Source organism: Arvicanthis niloticus, chromosome 14 (genome assembly GCF_011762505.2).
Source record: "Arvicanthis niloticus isolate mArvNil1 chromosome 14, mArvNil1.pat.X, whole genome shotgun sequence".
Taxonomy (NCBI): Eukaryota; Metazoa; Chordata; class Mammalia; order Rodentia; family Muridae; genus Arvicanthis; species Arvicanthis niloticus.
In genome coordinates this window covers 12,509,394-12,525,630 of record NC_047671.1, presented here as the reverse complement: position 1 = coordinate 12,525,630, position 16,237 = coordinate 12,509,394, and positions in this window count along the sequence as shown.

The following is a 16,237-nucleotide window of genomic DNA, read 5'->3' as shown; positions in this document are numbered from 1 at the left end:
ATGCAAGACAATTAGAGAATTCAGTGCACTTAACAGTTGGTAAGTAAACTAGTGAATAAAAACAAGCATAAAATGCCTCTTTTGTATTGATGCATTGTGGAGTTTAATTTGGGTAAAATATTTTAACCCAATATTTTTAAAGCTGATAAGGAGAAATTTTGAGCAGTTATCATTCAGCCCAGTTTAAATACTGTTCTTATATGTGTGTTTGTATGTCTATGTATGTTTTTGCACTACTTATGTGTATGGTGCTCAAGGAAGTCATAAAAGAGCACCAGATTCCCTGGAACTGGAGTTACAGCTGGTTAGTTATAGCTATCATGTGATGTTTAGGAACTAATTGTAGGTCCTCTGCAAGAGAAGCAAGTGGTTTTAACCACTGAGCTGATGCCAGCTCCTCTCACTCTTTACACAGAGTCTCATGTAGCCCTAACTGACATTGAGCTCATGTCAGCTAAGTAGCTGATGCTAACCTTGAGCCCGTGATCATTCTACCTATATACCAAGTGTTGACATTCCAGGTTTGTGCCACCATGCTTGGTTGAATACTGCACACTTTTTCCACAAAATACCCCTTCTTTTGTGTATCTTCATGTGTGGGTGCATGTGGTAGCCAAATGTGTATGTCAGGTGGCCTCAATATTTTACCTCCCTATTTTTTTAAGATGTATTTATTTTATGTGTATGAGTATACTGCAGCTGTCTTCAGACACACCAGAAGAGGGCATTGAATCCTATTGCAGATTTATTGTGAGCCACCATGTAGTTGCTGGGAATTGAACTCAGGATCTCTGTAAGAGCAGTCAGTGTTCTTAATCACTGAGCCATCTCTCCAGCCCTTTCCTTCCTATTCTTGAGACAGAGTTGGTTATTGCACCTAAAGCTTATGGATTCAACCAGATGCACAAGCAAGCCCCAAGGATCTGCCTCCCCAGCTCTGGGATTATAGATACATGCCACCATACTACACTCTTTAAGTGGGTGATGGAGATCAAACTTTTGGTCCTCATCTTGTGTGGCAGGCAGGCATGTCAATAACAGCTGTCTACCAAGCCTGACAGTTTGTTTTAATTATTCTTGAAGTATTTGCCAGAATTGATCATAGCTGTAGCAGTAACACAAACAAAACCCATGATAATTTCATACGGTGGAATCAAGCTAGTAAAAAGAACTGCAGAGTCCCTAGCTATTTAAAACTTAGGCACTAGAGTTCTAATTCCATGGGTTGAAAAATAACATGAGGGCCAGAGGGATAGCTTAGCAGTCTCAAGCATTGGCTGCCCTAACAGGGCTCAGGTTCAATTCCCTGCACCACATACAGACAGGCTCACAACTATCCATAGCTCCAGTTTCAGGGCGCCACCTTCTGGCCTTTGGACATCAAGCATGCACATGGTTCACATATATGCAAGGAAAATAGTTATGTAAAATTTAAAATTCTTTAAAAATTTTTAACAGCAAATGAAATCATGTAGGAAATTAGAAAATATCTTGGATGATGCTCAACATACATTAATACCTGTAACATACAGCTTAAAGTAGTACCTTCATTTTTATTTTTGAGGTTAGATCCCTCTATGTAGCTATGTATTTGGGATCCTACTGCCTGTCCCCTTCCAGTGCTAGGATTATAGATACTTGCCACCATGGCCAGCTAGATTCACACTTTAAAAAAAAAAAAAAAAAAAAAAAAGCATTAGCTGGGCATAGTGGCAGGGTATTGACATGAGTTCGAGGACAGCTTGGCTACATAACAATCTCAAAAAGAAAAAAGGACAAACCAGAGAAAGAAGTATCAAATTTAGACATTACAAGAAAACAAAGGCTGGAAGTATGTACATATAAAACAAGCTTATTGAAAATATACAGTATGGAAAAATTGGAGTATAGTTCAGTTGCAAAACAAATTTGAAGGGGGACTTGACTGGTGAGCAGCTATGTGTTTAAAAAAAAAAAAACAGAAAAGATGTCCTTTTAAAACCTAGTGTTTGCTTGTGTTTTCTTGGAGACCAGAAAATCACCTTCGTCCTTGTATGGGGCCACCTAGAAGAAGAACCAAAAGCTTCCAAAGAGTATTCAATAGCCAGACTTTATGCAAAGGTTACATTTGCAAAAGTGACATAATGGACACTTAGCCAAAAAACAAACTGGTACTTCTAGTCTTCATCCATTGGGGTTTCAAAGAGATAAATGGGTGTGAAAACTACATCCTGTCCATTTGATAGTTGGAATAAAATGTCCTACAAAGACTCATATTTTACTGCTTATGAGTGGCATTAGGAGGTAAAGTCTTTAAAAAAAAAATAAAGATTTTATTTATCATTGGATTCCATTACAGATGGTTGTGAGCCACCATGTGGTTGCTGGGAATTGAACTCAGGACCTCTGGAAGTACAGCAATTGCTGTTAATCTCTGAGCCATCTCTCCAGCCCCAGGAGGTGACTTCTTATTGGCCTAAGTGTCACTACAGGGTGGGTTTTGGATTTCAAATGCTTAGGCTAGGCCCAGCATGTTTTCCCGGCTGCCTGTGGATCTGGATGTAGACCTCTCAGCTGCATCTCTACCTGCAACCCGCCATACTTTTCACCAGGATGATTATAGAGGAACCCTCTGAACTGTAAGCAAGCCCCAATGAAATGTTTTCTTTTATAATAGTTGCTAAGTCATGGTGTCTCTTTAACCCATGGGCACCCTAACTATGACAACCCAGGATGATGTGACCAGGCCCCTGCCAACTAAAAATGGGATGGTCACTTTCATTATTACTGAGTTTAACATGGCGATTAAAGGCTTCAGACTCCTGTTGGGTGTTTGAGATTTTAGGTTCTTTAGCAACTTTTAGTCTTGTCTAGTTAGACTCCCTACTCTCTCGAGTTAATCTTGGTAAGTGTTGTTTATGGGTAAAGTAATTAATTTACTTCACCCACCACCAAACAAAACTCAGAACTATTAAAAGATTCAGGTAAGTTTAACAGTTTAAACAAATTAAATATATTTTAATATCTCTAAGTTGGAAAGCCTTCAGATCCAGAGAGGTTCAAACAGTTTGTTTCATAAACAATCTTTGTTCACTTGAAATAAATTTATGTACGTATTAATCTGTCTGTGTTCTCTTGTGTCTCATTAGAATCAATACAGTTCACATTCCACTACTATATTGACTATTGTGGTTTTCAAGTAAGGTAGAAAAAAATTAAAGCAACATGCATGCAAAAGGAAAGAAACCCTTATTCTGGAATCTGGCCGAGAATCTGCAGTTTTAACACTGATAAAATTACAGTTGCCTAAGAGACAGTGCTTGTAGACATCTCAGTGTGGATGCTAAAGCAGCTTACAAAAGGCTGTAGCATTGGTGGCCATGCCACTTCTCAGTTCATGTCCTTAAGTCTAAATAGTGCACCTCAGAAATAAACCCTGCAATTTACTTACACAAGGAAGTTCTTTAAGAAAAGTTAAGTTAATCAATGGTACTTTTCCTTTACATTTTAAAACTTTACTTAAAAATTAAACTTTGTTGAATCTTTAAATTTTGTAAATTGAGTCTTTGGGGAAAGTAGCTTGGCCAGAATTGTGTATGACCTCTGGAAACACCAAGAGGCTGTGTTCTCTAATGCCTGTGCTTGAATCTAAGCCATATATTAGCTTTTAGTCTCCATGGACAGTACTGATTTTGGTTCATCCTGAAATCCTTTTCTTCTGTATAGTTGAGGATCTGGCTATAGCTGGGTGGAGGTCCCCAAAAAGGAAGAATATGTTCACTTATGACTTCCCTCTCCTGCTGACACTTAACTTCTACAACATGGTTTAGCATCTGGGCAAGCTATACCCTCTGTCAGTTCTTTTCAAATATTGGATTTAAAAAATCAAATAAAATTACAAGTTTACTGTGACTTCTATTACTTGTCAATAGCTGAAAATTTCCAACTTGCTTTTGCTTGTAATTTCTTGTGTCATGTCTTTTGTCTTTGGTGATATTTGTTATTTCAATTAAGACCTTGTAAGTAGGTAGGAGAAGAGGCTCATGTAAAGGGCCCAGAACTTGCCTTGTGGAGCATTGCCACAGACACCTGTGGCTGGTAGCAAGGTGTAAAAATCAGAATTCTGGCCTTCTTATTTTAGTGCATAATTTGATAAAATCTTAAATCTTCTCATTGACTGCAATTATACAGACTACATATTTGTATAATTGTCACTATATTTATCTTTCTCTTTACTGCACAAGCAGTATAACTTTTCTCTTTCCCACTCCTCCTCTTACCCTCCCTCTCAAAGCACCAAATGCTGGAGGGATGTGGCCCAACAGAAATTTTATTCACTTCTGTGAAAGTAAGGTGGTGTAGTCACTTTGGTTTGATAGTTTCTTTGAAAATTGAGCATATTCTTACCATATGACATAGCTACCACTTTCCTTTGTGTTTATGCAAATTAGTTTAAAAAGTACATGTTGCAAAAACTCCATGTGATTTACAGAAGCTTTGTTAGAAATTGTCAACACTTGAAAGCAACCAAGGTGTCCTTTAGTAAGTGAATGGGTAAGTAAATGGTATGTCTGGACAGAGTATTGTTCATTCAAAAAAGAAAAGGAGGCATCATCAGTCTAGAGAAATAGCAAAGTGTTTAAGTATACTTGCTACACAACCATTTGGACCTACGTTTGAATCCCATCACCCGACACACACACACCCAAACACACCCTCCAAACCCAAATATATTCAGGACTATGTGTTCTTTTGAAAGCAGTGCCTACATTTTCTTTTCAGACAAATTATTTTTCTGTAAGGATCCATTATCACATGCAGAATCACTTCTCTCAAATAATCGATTCTGAGGAATGTACACTCTACCAGGAAGCTATCTGAAGCCTCCAGGCACGTCATCTTGGAGTCAACACCCTGTGAACTTAGAAGCCACTTGATCCCATACTTAATGACCCAAAGTAGCCTAGTGCTTATTTTAACCTTAAGGAAAGATTCCTGTCTGAGTACAAGCTGAAGATTATCTGAAACATTCTTTCCAGAGAAATAGTACTAAAGGAAAACAAAAATAAAACAACAGTGGAGGTTTAAAAAAATGCGAGGATTCTGGTCCAACAAGAACTGGAGTAAACTCAGGCCAATCTTGAACTCTGGAGGAGCAAGTAGAACATACAAAGAGGATGAGTCTCAGCAAAGAAAGGAAAGTCTGGGACTGGCCCAGCTTCAAAGGGAAAGGGATTGTTCATCCCATGAAGCTGTGTACAAAACTCAGAATACTCAGTGTTCTAGAAGACTTACAACTGACAACAGCTCAGCAAGCAAATGAGGACAAGGTCAGATCTCTCCCAAAAAAAACAAAGCTGAGCTTCAAACTAGATACTCCCTGGAAAAGGAGAAATTGGAAAAAAAAAAAAAAAAAAAGTTGAAAAGATACTGCCTCAGCCAATTTTACTCAAAGAGCCCTGTCTTTTGAGTGTGAAAACTTGGTCAGTGCTAGCTGTTCTATGAAGGCACATTTGCCAACCAACCCTTCTGGGACAATATACTCTTGTTGCCCACGTACCCTTTCAAAACCTAAACCTAACTGCAGTAACTGAGCCTACAAGCTGCCCAGAGCAAATCTCCAGTGTGAAGCTGTGCCTTGAAACACAATGAAGTCTCGTGTGTGTGTGTGTGTGTGTGTGTGTGTGTGTGTGTGTGTGTATTTTCTTTGAGAATCTTGTTTAGCATATTTTGATAATATTCTCCCCAATTCTTCTCAAATCAACACCCCTTTTTCTACCCATCCAACTTTCTGTTCTTTTTCTTTTAAAACCCATCAAGACCAGTTTGTGCTTTCCAAATATTCTTCGATATGTGGTCTTCCACTAGAGTGTGGTTAATTTAGTAGGATTTGCACTCTTAGAGAAAACTGGCTCTCCCAGCAGCTATCCATTGTAGATAGCTCTTTGGCTGGGGTTGGGACTCTGTCCCCAATACACATCACTATGCTGAGATTTGGTTTATCTTAGGCTTGACAGGTTTTTTGCCTGCTGTCATACCTTTGAACTTGTCCTGGTGTCCTGTGCCTAGAAGACTTTTTAAAATTTTTTTTGGTTTTTGGAGACAGGGTTTCTCTATATATCCCTGGCTGTCCTGGAACTCATTCTGTAGACCAGGCTGGCTTTGAACTCAGAAATCTGCCTGCCTCTGCCTCCCAAGTGCAGGGATTAAAGATGTGCACCACCACTGCCCAGCAACTCTTTTTGGTCTCTTCCACAGTGACCTCTAAACTTTGGGTGGAAGTGAGTGAGTGTGTGTGTATTGTATCCCATTTAGGACTGAGCATTCCACAGTCTCATTTCCAGCATTTTAGGCTAGTTCTGAGTGTCCCTGTTAATCACCATCTACTGCAAGTAAAATTTTCTCTGACAAGGGTTGAGATGCTATAAGATTAAAGCTAAGTAATTAGGATACAGTTTAATACTATGTCCATTTAGTAGAATAATAGGTTTTCCCATAGGGCCTATGTCTAGCCATAGGGTTTTGTTTTGTTTTGTTTTTGCCAAATAATAGTGCCAGATATGGGTTTCATATTGTGAAGCAGGACTTTAATCAGAAAGTTGTTGCTTACTCCCATGCTATTCATGTGACCAGCAGGCATGTCTTGTCAGATCTGTTATTTTTATTGCTTCTTGGGTTCATAGCCAGATAAGAAAGATCATTTCATTTCTCCTCTGGTAGATTGTATAGCAACTTCCAGCTCTGTTGAAGCTAGCCAGTAGTGATGAAGCTTCCAGGTCCGTACCAGCTTGATTTCCCATGTTCTATAACTCAAAATATATGATGTATTCAGCAACAGTCTTACCATCAAGTTCTAGAGGGTAACCAGGAGCGTTAGCAGTAGCCTGTAATGTTTGGAGGTTTGTAAGACCGTGTGAGACTTTACAGGCCAGCAATACCAAAAGAAGTAATCCATTCCTGGCACTGAGCTTTTAAATAACCTGTGATATCTAGAAGGGGTACTGTTAACCCTATTATATGGTAACTCAATTTTAACTTTGTGTGTGTTTGTGTGTATTTTTAAGGAAGATTCTACAGTGTTAGATTTCCATATGACTTTTTGAAAGAATGTTAATGCTATTTGTCCCCTCCTGTATTGCCTCCTTTGCCCTGTGCCCTCTCTTCTCTACTCCAATTTAAACCTTTCTGTTCCACTGATTTTTCCAAGGGATGGGAATATAACATATTGATGTAAAAGGTTAAAAGAAAAATCCATTTGCATTTGTGACATTATTTGGACTTTGAATGGGAACACAAGGCAAGCTAGGCAAAGCAAGCTTGGAGCATGAGAACTACTGAAGTAAATGATGCAAACTGGAAGCCAGTCACTCTGAGATGACATAGAAGGTTGAGAATGTAAAGTGGGGCTGAGGATGTAGCTCAGCTAGCTACTAACAGAGTGCTTGCCAAGAATGCACAAAACTGGGTTTCATGCCCAGCACTGTGCAGACTGAGTGTGACAGTGCATACCTGTAGTCTCAGCACTGAGTGTGACAGTGCACACCTGTATTCTCAGCACTGAGTGTGACAGTGGCCCCCTGTAGTCTCAGCACTTAGTGTGGAGTGCACGCCTGAAATCTTAGCATTGGGAAGGTGGATGCAAAAGATCAGAAGTGACCAGTCATTTTATCTACATAGTGAATACAAGTTCAGCTGGGGCTAAATGAGACCCTGTCTCAAAAAAAAAGTAATATAGGAATGAAAGGAGGAAAAGAAGGAAGTGGGGTGGCATAGAGAAGAGCCAGCTTCCAAATGAAGTGTCAAGATGGTGGCTGTAAACTACAACAGTTCAGAACTCATGGGCGAATAAAACGTGAGCTGCTCAGCTATATGAGATAAAATAGCAACTCCAAAAGATCAAATAATACAGAAAAAGCCATGGAAAATATTTGGATTATCAGAAAAAGAAATAAAGAATTAAAGAGAGACTTTGATTGAATACAAATCCTTAGTCTTCAAGTGAGGTTGAGGTGCTATCCCATGGGGACTGTTACAGACTAGCAGAACAGTACCGAGACGAGCATCCATGGGGGCTCAGATCGTAGACAGTAGGTTTATTTAATACGTCTTTGTGACATTGTGTTCTGGCCTCCAGAAGACAGGAAGTTATCTGTTTTGGATTAATATCTGCTCACTCACTGAGTCCCAAGTAATGACTGTAATTCATTCTGTATTTTTCTTCTTATGGAGTAAAGCCCCTAACCATGTCACATTTTAGAGGCATTGTTTACCTTGCAGCTCTTTAGCTAAATCTGAGCAGTTGGACTGACTGACAACATTCAAACTCAAGTTAAATCTGAGGCACAGCTACCATTCCCCATTTCATTTAGCATGGGACCCAAGAGTCATGCTAAGTGAAGAGCATCAAAGGTCTTTGAATATTCTAGAGCTGCCTCCTTATCTTTTTAAACAGTTTTACTGTAGCGCTGGCCTATACTGCAACTCATGACTACAGTGTACTCACTATAGTCCAGGCTGGCCTCAAACTTTTAACTTTCCTGTTTCAGCCTTCTAGGTACTGAGATTATGGTCATGATCCACATCTAACCATTTTTTTTTTTTTTTAAAGATTAAGGTCTCTTGTAGCCCAGGCTGGCCTCAAACTTACTGTGTAGCTGAAGGTGAACTTGAACTTCTAACCCTCTTGTTTCCACCTTCCAAGCACTGGGATTACAGACACGTGCCATCACTTGTAGATTGTAAACATGTCTTTAACCTAGGTTATATGTGACCAAGTAAAAACGCAGTTGCTTAAGTTTTAGACAACAGTGACCCAGAGGCAGAAGCTTTCTCTGTTCTTCTCTTGTGCACACATAATTTTGTTTTTTATCATTCTGATATACTTTGTCTTACTCCCTTATAATCTTTGCTGACCTTTATTCTTTGCATTATATGCAATATTAACCAATACAAATTGACAATGTTAACTTCTAGGAACAAAGATAGTATTTTTATAAGAACATTTATGAAAAAGTTGGGTGTAACATCATCCATCAAAAAATTCTAGGCAAATGTGGTAACTTTTTTTGTATTTTAAAGTCTTTGACATCTCAATAGATTTCTCTGTATTCCTGTTGTGTAATAAATATACATTCATCCATTGCAATAAATGTATGTTTAATGCCATTACTCATTAGGCAAATGCAAATTGAAACTACATTGAGGGACTGTGGGTCCCACTCACTGAGGGACTGTGGGTCCCACTCACTGAGGGACGTGGATCCCACTCATTGGTAAAAGGCTTGCCCTACATGAGGCCTTAAATCTAATCTTCATCACCATAAACTATGTGAATTAATTAATTTTTAAGATGTTCAAGGGGCTGGAGAGATGGCTCAGAGGTTAAGAGCTCTTCCAGAGATCCTGAGTTTGATTCTCAGCAACTACATGGTGGCTCAAAAGCATCTGTAATAAGATCTGATGCTCTCTTCTGGTATGTGTGTGTGAAGACAGTGACAGTGTACTCACATAAAATAAACAAATATTAAAAACAAAAACCAACAACAAAATAATGTTTAAAACCTTAACTAAACCACTACAATAAGAGCTACATCCATCCATATGTAGTTACTAGCCTGTTAAGAGTAGCTACGGGTAACCTGGCAGCAGCAGGGCTGGCAGCTGCAGCTCTGCCGCATTCCTGAAGTGGGTATGAAGTGGTACCTCAACCTCAGAAAACAGGTAAGGGTTGAGGGTTTTGTTTGTTTTGTGGTACTTGGATCTTTTTGGTGTCGCTGGAGACATGGCTCAGCAGTTAAGATTACTCACTACTTCTGCAAAAGACCCAGCCAGGGTCAGTTCTCAGATGGCAGTTAAAACCATCTTTAATTCTATTTCTATTTTAATTCTGGGGGTCCGATGTTACTTCTGACCTCTGTGGATACCAGGCACATTTGTGCACAGGCTTGTGCACACATTCACGCACACGCACACGCACACGCACACGCACACGCACACGCACACACACACACACACCCTAGAAATAATTTCTAAAGGCTCTAAATCTGGTGTTCTGAGGTAGTGTGTCACTCTTCAGGCACAGTCCTGCTTCAGCCTCTGGAATGTTGGGATTTTGGGTGTGGTGTGGACCACCACCCGGGCTTACAGTCACAGTAGGACACAGTAATCCTATTCTAGGAGCTTACCTCTGAAAAAGGAGCATTTCCACCACCAAAATGTGTACACATGCATTTATAGCACTTTTATTAATGATCGGCTTTGCATGCTGGTAAGCACATAGAGTGGTGAGATTTGGGTTTCTAAAGCATTCTCCAATAATAGGAGCCTGAGTTCTTTGGAAATATGGCAGATTCTAGAATGGAAGCAGGAAATACATGAGCTAGAAGCATCTCAGCTCTGGAAAGACAACTGGCAAACACCTATTGTCCTAGCACTGAGGATGCAGAGACAGGAGGATCGGGAGTTCCAGATGACTCTGTCTTAAAACAAAATGAAAGGGAGTGCCAAAACAAAATGGAAAAGTGTGTTGATGAAGGTATGCTAAGTGACGTAGGAGACATCTCCTCCCTTTAACCCTGACACATACAGGTGTAAGCTGAGTAAGTACAGGAAGATCTATAAGTTAGTAGTAGGCTATAACTTAAATTTTCATAAGCACTGGGAGTCTATACTGAGCTACATAAACGATTAAATTAATGTCAGTAGATGGAAGATGAGACAATTCTTCCATGCAGACTTCCAGATAGTTTATGTAGTTATAAAACCCTGAAAGATGTTGAACATATAAATTCTTTAAGAAGGTTGTGCATAGTGACTTCCTTCCCAAGAATATAGTATGGAAAGTGTAGGAAGAAAGTCTCTCTATAGGAAAGCTGATCAAGGTCAAAATTAACAGTAATTAGTAGTGTTGCTCTTACATGCCCTTGATATGATGAAAGCAGCATTTTATCCCACTAAATGCCCTGCAGACCCATGGGAAAAGCATCTGAGAAGTCTCTGAAAGGGATTCTGCCACGATGCCTGCCCAGTGCTCCTCCAGTGTTTTGAAGTCATCCAACAGGACAAGTCAAGAGGCTCTTGAGGAGACATGATGACTAACGAGTCTCAGATGAGATCTCAGAACTTGAGGTCAATGTTGAGTAAATTTTGGACTCTAGATGACAGCAGCGTGTTAATGTTGGTTCATTCATTTTGACAGGTACCGCATACGAATCTGAGTTGTTTGTGATAGGGCAACTTGAGTGCAGACAATGTGGGAACCCCCTGCACTTTTTAATATTTTATACAAAAGTGTTCAAAAAATTAGGCCAGTGGAGTGTCTCAGTTGGTAGACTGCTTGTCTAGTATGCATGAAGCCCTGGGCATGATCCCCACACTGAGTAAATCAGCTGGGATTGTGAACACCTGCAATTTCAGCACTCTGGATATTGAAGCAGGAGACTTAGAATTCAAGGCTATCTTCATTTACATCTCAAGTTTGAAGCCAGCCTGAGATACAAGTGAATGAATAAATAAAAAGCCATTATTTGAGAGAAATTAAAGAAGATATCAACAAATGGATGGATGGCTAGATAGGTAAGTAGGTAGATGGACAGTGACATACACATTCTATTTTTTTCTGGTTTTTTTTTTTTTTTTTTTGAGACTGAGTTTCTCTGTATAGCCCTGGCTGTCCTGGAACTCACTCTGTAGACCAGGCTGGCCTCGAACTCAGAAATCCACCTGCCTCTGCCTCCCAAGTGCTGGGATTAAAGGCGTGTGCCACCACTGCCCGGCGACATACACATTCTAATCCCATCATTTTAAAGATAATATGAATAAGATTTGATATTTTTAAATGAAATTCCTAGAATTCTATCAGACTCTACAAATTCATAAAGTTATTTCAAAATAATCTTGAAGACTAAAGTTCAAGGATGTATATTTACCTCCAGATTTTAAGACACACTAGAAAGCTATATTTAGAAACTGTTATTGTATAACAGTAGTTGAGTAGATCGGTTGAATAAAACTTCAAATTCAGAGTTAATCCATATATATAGTAACCTCGGTTTTCAACAAAAGTGCCAGTTTAGTGGTGGTGGTGGGGATATCAGTAGATGGTATTGGAAGAAGGTGGATATTCTTAAGGGAGAGAAGTGAGATCCAACCTATGTCTTACATCACACATCATATATCTGCAAAAAATACCAGAGATGTGTTTGTAATACTTTAGGAGATTTCTTAGGACACAAAAGTTCCAAGGAATAATAATAAAAAAAGATAGACTTGACTTTATCAAAATGAAAATTTTCCTATAATTAAAAACAGCATTAAAAATTAAACTACCATATTCTGGAAGGAAAGTTTACATGTCACATATATTTGATAAAAGTGCCCTGATCACCAATCAGCTATCAGAAATCTTTCATCTAATGTATATATCATTTGACATCTGTCTTTTCATCCCCTGTCATCTATCTACAACTCAATAATGAAAGAGAATTGGTGGTACCACGAGGTGGAAAAGTGCTCAGATGTCTCCTAAAGGGAAATGCAGGAATGCCTGGTAAGCATGTGCATGCTCTGTAACTCCCTCTTCCTCACGGATTCCTCAGCCACTGGATCACATAAATGAGGGAGCAGAATTACTCTGTGTGTTAGGGTTCTCTGAGAAACAGAATAAATAGTGTGATTGTGTGTGTGTGTGTGTGTGTGTGTGTGTGTGTGTGTGTAGCTGCAGTGACTGGGAAATCCAGAAGAGCCCTTGGATCCCTTGCAGCTGGAGTTAAAGGTGGCTGTGACCTGCCAGAATGGGTGCTGGGAACAGAACTCAAGTTCTCTGCAAGAGTAGCGCCACTCTGATTCATCTCTTCAGTTCCACGAGGAAGGATTTAAAGAGAGATTGGCATTTAGGAGAGCTTGAGGTCAGGGTGGAGAACAAACTTCAGGGCAGGTATTGGCCCTGGAGGCTGAAATAAGTCCAGAGTTCTTAGATAAGGCCAGATATCTGGTTAATAGGCAGCTAACTCAGGGGCAAGCCAAGTTAAGTTGCAGTGGGAGGCAAAGGGAACTGATTAAGATAGTCATGAATTTGAAGAGCCTTAGCCATGAAGCCAGCACTGGAAAGGCCCTCAAATACCCTACTTTACAGATAAAGGATCTGAGGCTCAGAGAGGGAAAGCAACTTGCCTGTGCCACATTGCATGCTGACAACTTGTCCATCAGAATGTAGGTGCTGTTTCTGGGTAGGGGCTCTCTCCATGCATTTTCTCTTGTGCTCATAGCTCAGCGTTACCTCGGACTGCTTGAGAGTGAGCAGGACATGATGAGCCAAGCTTGACACTTTGTGCTCAGCCCTAGGCCTGGAGCAGTTACCTTCTTCATGTGGCTGCAAGGCTGACCCTGAGAAGTGTTATTTTAATCAAGCACATTGGAGGAAGTGACTGCAAACGTGAGAGGAGCTGTTAGAAGATGTGTGTGCTAAATGATGGAGTAAAAGACAAGTGAAAAGTCACATTTGTTATTTCTGCTTCTTTTTATAGCAACCTTCAAGTCTGACTTTTCACACAAGGCTCCTAGTTAGTGGTTTCCTGATCCACGGCCTCATTAGATCCAGTGGGAGCAAGGGGGACAGAGAATGCTTGGCCTTGGGGCCAAGGTGGACAGCCTTCTGGTAAGCAGTGCCAGAGACTGTGCAGAAGGCTTGGGTGGACTTCAAATGCCCAATATCCTTTCCCCTCCTCTCTACTAATCACACACTCAGTCAGGAACCTCCAGATCTAGGCAACAGCTAGGAATGCCAGCAGCATCCAGTAAGAATGTAGACACTGTCCCCTCAGCTCAAGAAGTATTGACATTCTTCAAAGAGTAGCTTTCCTTTCTTGGAGGTAGACTGCTTGCCAGTATGGCACTCCTGCAAGCCTGGGGACTAACCATGGGGACTGACCTGTCACCCAAGAGGGCCGAGCTAATGGAATGTGGTGCTGAGCTTTCTTCAGGGAAAACTCTTAGTTTAGGCGCCCATTGCGGAAAGGTGTGGGGCTGATGGGGAACAGGGCTGCCTCCTTCCTGGGGCCTTGAGTTCCCCTAGAGAAAGCTCTGGTTTAGAATCAGGCTTTCATAAGAAAGTATGAAACTCTCAGGTCCTTCTTGCTGGTCGCATGGTGGCTCTGTGCTGCTGTAGAAACAGCCTGCCTTTGCTCCTTCTAGCAGGGATGGGGCTTTGATGGATGAAAGGGAAGCCCAAGGCTAGAGGCAGAAGGGAAAGAGACGAGATTCCTGGCATTTCCTGAGCAACAGTGGAGGAAAGCAATGAGATGCCTGCATGGACAGCCATGTTGCATGCAAAAGAGTTATGAGGGTCAGGAATGTCAGGGAGCTGTGGAGTTGCCTGCCTCTAGCTGGAAGCAACACAGGAGCAGCAGCTTAACAGTGAAGCCGTGGATGTAGACTGGCCATGCCAGTTCAATGCTTAGTGTAGCCTCTGCTTTTCTTTCTTTAATATGGGTTGGAGCTAAAGGTGGCTGTGACCTGCCAGGATGGGTGCTGGGAACAGAATTCAAGTTCTCTGCAAGAGTAGTGCCCACTCTGATTCATCTCTTCAGTTCCACGATGAAGGATTTAAAGACGTGAGATTGGCAAGAAGGTGGGACGGCAAGACTCATGGCAGGGAAGTTTTGGTGGACAAAAGGCAGCCATGGTTCCGGCTGGAGTGAGAACACCGAAGAGTCAGACAGAGATTGGAGAGCTTGAATGTGAAGCTGGCGGGGACAGGGAAGAGCAGTGGACACCTGGCCAGTGTCACACATTTTCTGAGTGTGCACTAGTGAGAGGATTTCCCCATCTCATGTCGCAGCAAAGACTGGCTCACCCAGAGAAGAGGCCTCACTTAAAAAGCACTTAGAGTTTTACATTTGATCCTGACAAACTACTTTTATTCCTGCACCACAGTCTTCAATGCTTCCCAGGCTGTGGGACACCACCAGCCACTTCCTTCAGCCTTGTTGCAGCCTTTGGAGTCGAACATCAAGGCATTCAGTCAACAAAGAATTTCCTTGCAGCCCAAGGAGGCTGCCCTGGATTATTACCTCACTGTGAGCTTGATGATTATAACCACACATGTGAGAGTCTCTCAGTCTCTTTCAACACCTCCTCAATTGACTTCCCAGAATCACAAGTGTACACCACACCTAATGTGCTAATTAATTTCTCTGTGGCTCCTGCTCTGCTGCTTGATACTGGCCTTTAGGACCCAAGAATCTATTGTCTCCAAGGGAGAAGGTGGAGTCAAATCAAACATCCTAATGAATACTTGCTCTGTGACCCATGATGACCAGAGACAAGTATTATGAGACTGTAGTCACACTCAGAGGGTCATTTATGCATATAAATGTCACACCGTGAGCTCCAGGATCAACACAAGGGTAAATAAATCTTATGGGTTGGTAGATGGTAATAGGTTCGTATGTTACGATTTATCAAGCCTTTGTGGAGACAATGTATAAACCAAGGGAAGGCCTTTTGTATGGCCCAGGCTGGGACTCTGCACAGGTTCTGCATATCCCACTGTGGAGTGGAGTCAGCAACACAGCCACTGGGCCAGCTCCATATGTGGGTTGGCCATGCTTCTGCATTACAGCAACTTAGTGGAACACTGGCTATAGAAACTAGATTTCATGAAATGTGTGACACAGTCTGGTCTTTCTGAGATCTTGCTGGTTCCTGGTATTCTTCATTGTTCACTTGGTTTGTGAGAACGAGTCAGGGAAAACTCATATCATAGCCGGACTGTCAAACTGATGACTACACATGTCACGGACAGGGTCCTCTGCTCAGGTTCTCAGGAACAGAACATCAGTATCAAGTATTGGCTTGTAAGAGGCAAGAACTTTTCTGAAAAACAAATTCTATTCCCATTCCTGTTAATTCTGTTAGAAAACCAAGTATAAGTGTTCTATGGGAAAACCAGCCTCAGTAGACTGAGTTGAAAATGTTGGAGGTGAGCTGGGCAGTGGTGGTGCACGTCTTTAATCCCAGCACTTGGGAGGCAGAGGCAGGCCGATTTCTGAGTTTGAGGCCAGCCTGGTCTACAGAGTGAGTCCCAGGACAGCCAGAGATACACAGAAAAACCCTGTCTCGATTAGGATGTCAGTTTTGTATATATTCTTTTACAGTGCTGGGAACATAATTCGAATGGATTTAATGTTACTATGTTCTCAGACAATGCTCCAGCTTCAGTCTCTCCATCAAGGCAGTAGATGAAACTCATCGGAGTCTC